The sequence below is a fragment of the Triticum aestivum genome, chromosome 1B (genome assembly GCF_018294505.1).
Source record: "Triticum aestivum cultivar Chinese Spring chromosome 1B, IWGSC CS RefSeq v2.1, whole genome shotgun sequence".
NCBI lineage: Eukaryota > Viridiplantae > Streptophyta > Magnoliopsida > Poales > Poaceae > Triticum > Triticum aestivum.
The window spans coordinates 257,429,218-257,437,178 of NC_057795.1; positions in this window are offsets into that span (position 1 = coordinate 257,429,218).

Below are 7,961 nucleotides of genomic sequence, written 5' to 3' on the forward strand. Positions count from 1 at the left end.
ATGGACACCGGAGCACCGATCGACGTGATGTCTATGGCTCTGGCCAAAACCGTCCAGGCTCATGGTACAAAGAAACGCAAGCACCCCGCCGAGACTACCGCAGACAAGCTCAAAGCCATCGCCCGGTCCAAGCCCCCTCTCCGGGATCCCTCATTAAGCAAGTCCAGGTAATGTCTCTTGTTGACGATCTTTTTCTCGATGTTGATCGTGTTTTTCATCTAACACGCAGTACTAGTACTGGTAGTACACATTTCTGGGTGATCTTGCATGTGATTTTAGTGTGCCAAATGACGGTTCTAAATTCCTCTTTTGACCAAAACATGCAAGAGGTTGACACTGATTTCTTATAGATTACTTTCAACTACTCCCTCTGTCCCAAATTTCTTTTCTTAGATTTGTCTAGATACGGATGTATCTAATACTAAAATGTGACTTGATACATCCGTATCTAGAGAAATCTAAGACAAGAATTTTGGGACGGAGGGAGTACTTTATGAACATCAATGCTACCTTTTAAGAGGTTATATTTGCCTCAGTAACTTGTGTTATGGATATTGCATGTAATCCCTCTGCTCTCATGCCTTTGAAGACATGTTCTAGTGTCTTTGTTCACTCATTTCTGTGCGTATATGTAGTCATATATGGAGTATAATATCAAAAATCATCTTATATTTCTGAATGGAGGTAGTAATGAAATATGGTTTCTGTTTGAATTAGAACCAGGTCCGCGGTGGAGATGAAGTTCTCAAAGTCATGCCGTGTGAACTGGAAGACCTGATGATGAGTTCTACTGCTGAACTATCCAGCTGTTGTGTCCTTGTTGCCACGTGTCCTAAACTAGTGTTTTCCTGTAGCATTGTTGTCAGGCGTGTTCTCGAGGCTGTACTTGACCACAAAAAATTCCTGGCTGTGCCTTCGATTACGAAGGGTGTGGTTCCTTTAAAGCTTCCCAACAAATCTGATGCGGCCTGTCTTCATCATCTTTTTATGAATGGAAAGACCACTCTGTTAGGTTCTCCAAGGTTGACAAGATGGTGATGGTGCATGTAGACATCTCACACGAAGTCCATGGCCTAGTCAGTTATGCGGGGTTCATCCCGTAGGTCGGTGGCAAGAAATAGTGTGCAGAGTTTAGTTAGTGCAACTTTGCTTGTCTGTAGTAAGTACTATTGTTCAGTACTTGATTTGTGTTTTTGAACACTGTATTGTTTACTAGTACTGAGAACGTCTATGTTAATGTTTGTCCACTCAATTCAGTCTGTACATTTTGAAGTATCCAGATCATATTTTTTGTGAGGACGGTTCATCAATTATGGTTACACTCCAATATCTGTATGCATTGCAGGGTTTATCGCACCCACCAGGATTTCCAGTCCCATGGATATTCGGTCCATATGATTTTTCACGACCTTTGGAGTGTCCTGCTTGTGGGAGTAGGCAGGGTCCCTGCATGCCACACGTAGTTGGACGATCAATCTTCTGTTTAGTACTTCAACATAGTGATTTCCTGGTAAGGATTCACTCGTGTCACATCAAGTAAATCTTATTGATTTACTGTCTAAATCTTATTGATTTAGTGTCATGTTTTCTTTCTTTTCCTGCAATTTTACGATGCAGGTTTTGCCATGTGACATTCATCACAGAATAAACCATTTGGTTTGCTCTACGATGGCTATTTTTGCAGGTTTCACTTCTTATGTCGTGTCAGTAACGAAGGCACTGTCCATAACTTATATTACTGGAAAAAATTGGATCAGTCTGTTGTCTGAGTACAAGATGAATCCCTATGATGAACTGTAGTTTGGTTTAACAAAAACGCCACAATTAGTCCTTCTCGCGTTTAAAAGAAATGAAGAAAAAAATTGGATCACGGTCACGGATCCTAGTCAAGTTAGAAAGCAGATCATAGCAGAGCAGACACGATCGCCGCTGTCTCGCACAAATCGAGCACTGACAGTTGCTCTAGCACTGACAGCGGCAGCAGCTTAGTCTGATCCAGCTGAGGATTGGGCACCGACCGCGTCAGCGGATTAGTCTGATCTACCGGAGGATAGGGCATCGACACTGGCACCAGCTCTAGAAGGAGCACCATCTCCGGCACCAGCAACGGCTTCGGCACCTGCACCAACACTTGCACTTGCATTTGGTCCAGCCCGTGTAGTTGCACCGGCAACAAACTAGGCTGCAGTTCGCACTTCATATACCAAATTCCTTACAAAAACCGACATGTCCAACTTCTTGGTAAGCATTGGCCGCCCAAGTGCTTCGTTCTTTTTTCTTTCCATGTTGTTTCACATGATTCACTGTGTTGATCTAACTATTTGGGTATGTCTTCTTGTTTTCAAACAGAGAATTCCTAGAGCAACGGGGGAGTCGTTCAACAATCCGGGCAACCGCGGCCAAGTTTCTCTTACCATGCGCAGCCTTGGTGTGAATGAACCTGCTCAATATACCGTAAGTACAAAGGATGGTCGCATGATGATTGATGCTAAAGGATGGTCAAGGTTCAAATCTAAATCATATCTTGCGGTAGGAGATGATGTCAAAATCGAACTTTCTCGGCAAGGAGAGCTGGTCCAAATCAACTTTGAAATTCTTCAGTAGCAGCACGCAACTGCCGAACTGATCTATCCTCCGAGAGATTTTGATGTAATAATCTGGCATGGTGAAACAAGTGTCCTGTGTGTATAAGTAGTACGACAGTATTATTTATCACATGGTATATCATTGATAGAATTGCAACTCTGATTGCTGGTTAGGAACTGTCGTTCGATTTCATTCCAACAGCTGCCATGCTTTATTCAATTTTGTGTATTCGCCTTGCAACAACATCTAAAACCAGCGCAGTACCGATGGCTTGCAATATGAAAAGCACTAAGGTAGAACACATGGCCCCCCAAACATGCAGCGTCGGCCTGCGACCCAAAGTCCAGAACCGTGAGCCTATCTGAGTATTATATTCTCAGCTGAACCCCCATAAAAAAAGCTGAACCCCCATAATGCCCGTGCGTTGCAGAGGGAGTATATTTCTTGGCAAGTAGAGCCTGTGATATAAAATATTTGTATATTTCTTTACAGAGGGAGTATCTCTCTGTCAAAAAATATAGTTATGTGTAACTAGTTACTCCTGTCTTTCTACTTCCTTTCGCTGATATGTGGGTGCAACCGGCAACGGGGTCCACGTGCCATATGCATAAATTAGAGTGCACAACTTCACAGTAGGCACACCCTGGTCGTAGCGCCGCAATAATGCCCAATGAGTCGTAAAATCACAACCCCCCCTTTCCAGCTTTAGCAGTAAGCTGGACGGACGAAGCGGCAATATTTCACTGGGCCTGAATCCCCTTCTCCCTCGTCTGCTTGTTCAGAGAAAACCCCCGCTCGGCGATTGCATAGGGTTTTCTCATGGAGAACCAGGTACGAATTCTTCATCCATCCCCGATACCCCAGGTACGAATTCTTCATCCATCCCCAATAAATCCAAGTCCCTTGGTCGCAGGTAATCCTAGGATGGCAGCCGCCGCCGTTGATGCATTTTTCTTCGTACTGAATCTAGTGTGTTTCAGTTGTAGTGCCCAAAGTGCGAGTACCCTATAGATTTCTGTGCCCACGGCGAGACGCCACACTTGTTCCTTCTCATCCTACCATAACATTTTGAAACACGCACAGTATGTTCCTAGAATCCTCTTCTCTATCCGGGAGGGTGGGGTTTTTTTGAACATGCTGTGTTCTCATATTATTTTTCCTGCAGTGTATTATTTGCTCTGCCAGAACACATGTACTCAAGATGCTCGGCCTTGCCATAACTGAATACACTAGTTTAATGGTCACAGTGAAGATAATCCATGGATATTGCTTCCGAGTTGGGTTCATGAACCAAGAAGATCACTGCTTTTTTATGGCCGAACTTGGATAAACTTTCTCAAGTGTTACGGACTGAAAGTTGACACACGAATGTTGATGGAAATAGCAGAACCTGGTCTCACCTTCACTGCGATCTTCCACCCCGATGTCGTTCCAATTGTTCATCCATGTTAGTTTTGTATCTGGTTCTTGCTTGTTGCCTCAATTACTTCTTAATCCACCTATTCTGTCTAACTAATCACAATTTAACTTTAGAAGTAGCAACGAATCTCTCACGAAGATGCTACTTCTAACTAATATTGTCTTATAATTGGTGGCACGTGTAGGTTTTTTTAGAGTTAAGCAGTCTGCTCATTTATTACTCTGTAATAACTCGGCTGTTACTAATGGCACTGAAGTTGACTGGATCGACATCCACATGTTCCTACACTTTATTAATCGTCTTGAGGTCCTTGTGGGGCGTTTCAATGGTGGAAGGCCACGTGGGATATGTGTGCCACTGCTGCACTCATTGAACAGGTCCAACTGTGTCGAGAAACTTATGGTACGAGCTGTTTTCTGTTATATATGTTGTTCATAAACTATTGCTTATACACAGTTTTACAGCTGTGATCTTCTTGAAATAGGAACTGCCAAGTTCTGTTGTTCCTATACAGATGCCTGACCATGGTCGGGTTAGACTTGCGCTTGGTCACAACATGATGTTTATGTCGACCTGCTCAATTCCCCTTGGAGGTGAAAAGATACTTATTCGTGGGTGGTCTCAGATAATGAAGGCCCGTCCATCTTGGAGAATAGGACAGAAGATTATGTTCATGCTTTTCCATGGCTCTAAAGCGAATATCCTGTTTATTGACCACGTTGCGAGATGAAGCCGCTTTCAGAAGGTTGTGGATGCGCGGGGTGGCGCCTGGGCCTTGTCCTGGGGCTTGGCGGCCTCACCCTTGGTTAACTGTAGGCAAAGTAGCACTGTTCGAGGCGTGCTTTGTACGGTTGAACTAGTATAAGTACTGATACTGCTTTCAGCTTTGGTTGTTAAGTGCCCCTGCTGGTTTCAGTTAAGGTTGTTAAGTACTCCTGCTGCTTTTACAGTCTGCTGTGTTTCTTCAGTCCTGTCTCCCTCCAGCTGCCAAAACTAAACCAGCATCGGCGGGGCCGCCTGCTTCCTCCTCCCACGGCTGGCTGCGCCTCAGCGCATGCATCGCCGCCCCACCGTCTCCTAAATCATTAACGCTGACATCCTCCGCGCGCTTTGGTGCGCTCGCTGCGGCGCCGCCCTCTCGCGTTGTGAACATGGTCAACAAACAACAGGAATCGATAGAAGTACGTGGAGAGGATGACAGTAGGGGCCCACCACGTCAGCATATGGAAAAATAAAATGCTTCCTCCTAGTGTTTTCCTAACATCTGGGACCCACGACATTGTGAGCGTATATAGTCAATAGACAAGATAACAGCACAAGATCGCCTGACACCTGGGACGTAGCTACTCGAGCAGTATTTTTTTGTTTGGTATTGTTGAGACGGAGCAGGGTTTCAACTGGGCTGTGGCCCGTCTAGCCCAGGCTTATATTTTATGTTCACCATGTGACCAGCCCAGCTATTTTTTCATTGTGAAAACGAGCCCAGTTTATTTTTTTTTGAAGAATACCCCATCCAGGCCTACTTATTTTTCTACGCCCTGATGGGCTGCAACTCTTTCAAGACGCCTGCCAATCTTGAAAGTAATATGAAATGGGTTGTAAATATAAAAACAGATGACAAATGGGCAGTTACTTTATAATTTCTGCTTTTTTTCACATTTTCAGATTCCTATTTCACTGGGCATTAACCTAATTCAAATATATCTTCAAAGTACTTTAAATCTGGCTCGACATTTCGGTATTAAAAATAGTTTGGAACCCACAGAAATATGCGAAATTGGCCCTGGCCAACCAAAAAAACGACTGCAGTAAATTGCATAAGTTGCCATGAGCTATATATAAATTATTAAAAAAAGAGGGAGTGGTCTGACTTGTGGGCCTGTTTAGTTGACGCGTATGCAAGATTTTTTTAGTTATTATATACTATGTCAACAAACAATTCTAGCAGACGTAATCGTTGGATGTCAATCCAACGACCGTCGTGTTTCTTCAATCTCTGATCTTCTTGCTCCAGCCGCCAAAGCAGCGCCGGCGGGAGCGCCCGCTCCCGCCTCCCGTGGCCGGCTGTGCTGCCGTGCAGGCCTCAGCGCCCCCTACTACTCCCACCACTGGCCAGGGCATCCCTCTACTCACCCACACCCCCTGTTATTCTGCGGCGACGGTAGCCTCACACCGCAGCCGAACCGGTGAACCCTCGTACTCCTCTCTGTGCGGGCTTCCACTGCCGTGTCTTCCCCGGCTCCGCGTCGTCCCCTTCTAGGCCTCGCCGTCGTCCACCGCCGTGGTGCTCTCGGCGCGGCATGGTCAATGTGGTCAACGACCGACTTCCATCGGAAGAGTACTGTACGTGGAGAGGCTGACAGCTGGGTCCACGACAGCCGCAAGGAAGTGCCTCCTTATTACGCGGAAAATAATTATTCCTCCACCTGACAGCTGGGACCCGCTGCACGGGCCACCAGTATTTCACGAAAAAAACATTTCCCCCTGACTGCTGGGACCCACTGGTCGGGCCATCGTATTTCGTGAAAAAAAACGTTACCCCCACTGTCAGCTCGGACCCACCGAAAGTGCCTCCTTATTACGCACAAAAAAATGAATACCCCCTGCTAGCTAGGACCAACCTTGGTGGGAGGATGACTTGTGGGCCTACTAAGTTGACTAGGACGGAGGCCTTTGTCAACTTTAGTCAATATATGAACGATTCTAGCACCAGTGACCATACGATGTCCATCCAACGGCCGTAGTACTTCTTCAACCTCTGGTCTTCTTGCTCCAGCCGCCCAAAGCAGCGCCGGTCGTGCCGCCTGCTCCTGCCGCCTGTGGCCGGCTGTGATGCCGCGGAGGCCTCACCGCCCCCTACTACTCCCACCGTTGCCAGGCCGTCCCTCTATGCACCCACACCCCCTGTTATTATGCGGCGACGCTAGCCTCACACCACAGCCGTATGGGTGAACCCTCATACTCCTCTACGTGTGGGCATCCACTGCCACATCTTCCCCGGCTCGGCATCATCCCCTTCCTAGGCCTCGCCGTCGTCCACCACCCTGGTGCTCTCGGTGCGGCGTGGTCAACGTGGTCAAGGAATGGCTTCCATCGGACATGGACTATACGTGAAGAGGCTGACAGCTGCATCCACGACCACAGCAAGGAAGTGCCTCCTTATTACGCGCAAAATAATTATTCCTCCACCTGACAGCGGGGACCCACCGGACATGCCACCGTATTTCACGAAAAAACGTTTCCCCCTGTCTGCTGGGACCCACCAGCTACATCTTCGCACGCAAGAAAGTGCATCCAGAAAAAAAAACCGATTCACCCCCTGACTGCTGGGACCCACCAGCTACATCTTCGCACGCAAGGAAGTGTGCCCGGGCAAAAAAAACCCAAAACAATTCGCCCCCCTGACTGCTGGGACCCACCAGCTACATCTTCGCAGGCAAGGAAGTGCCTGACAGTCGAAACCCACCTGGTCGAAGCGTACGTACCGTTGTCATTCTGGTCGCGAACGTGTACGTACATACTGGTTGATGTAGAGGCGCACACGTGTCGTAGTAGAGGCGCGCACATAGCATGTACATGTACGTACAGCGGCGAGGGTGCAAGAAAGAAAATACGGCCACGTACGTACATACGGGCAGGGTCTCGAATGCCTACTCGCGCATACGTATATGGCTGGGTCGGAATGGAGAAACAGCGTCGTCGTCGTGTTCATGGGGAGGCAACGGAATGCATCGTGTTCATCGGGTGGCAACGGAACGCGTGGGAGCCAACCGACTTGGACGGAATAGGCGATGGAAACGAGGCCTGGCATACCGCACAACGGAGCAAACGGACCTCCTACGGTCGAAACGGGGGTCCTATTGATCGGGAGGGGTGTGGCGTACCACAAAACGGAGGAAACGGACCTCCTACGGTCGAAACAGGGGTCATGTTGATCGGGAGGGGTGTGGCGTAC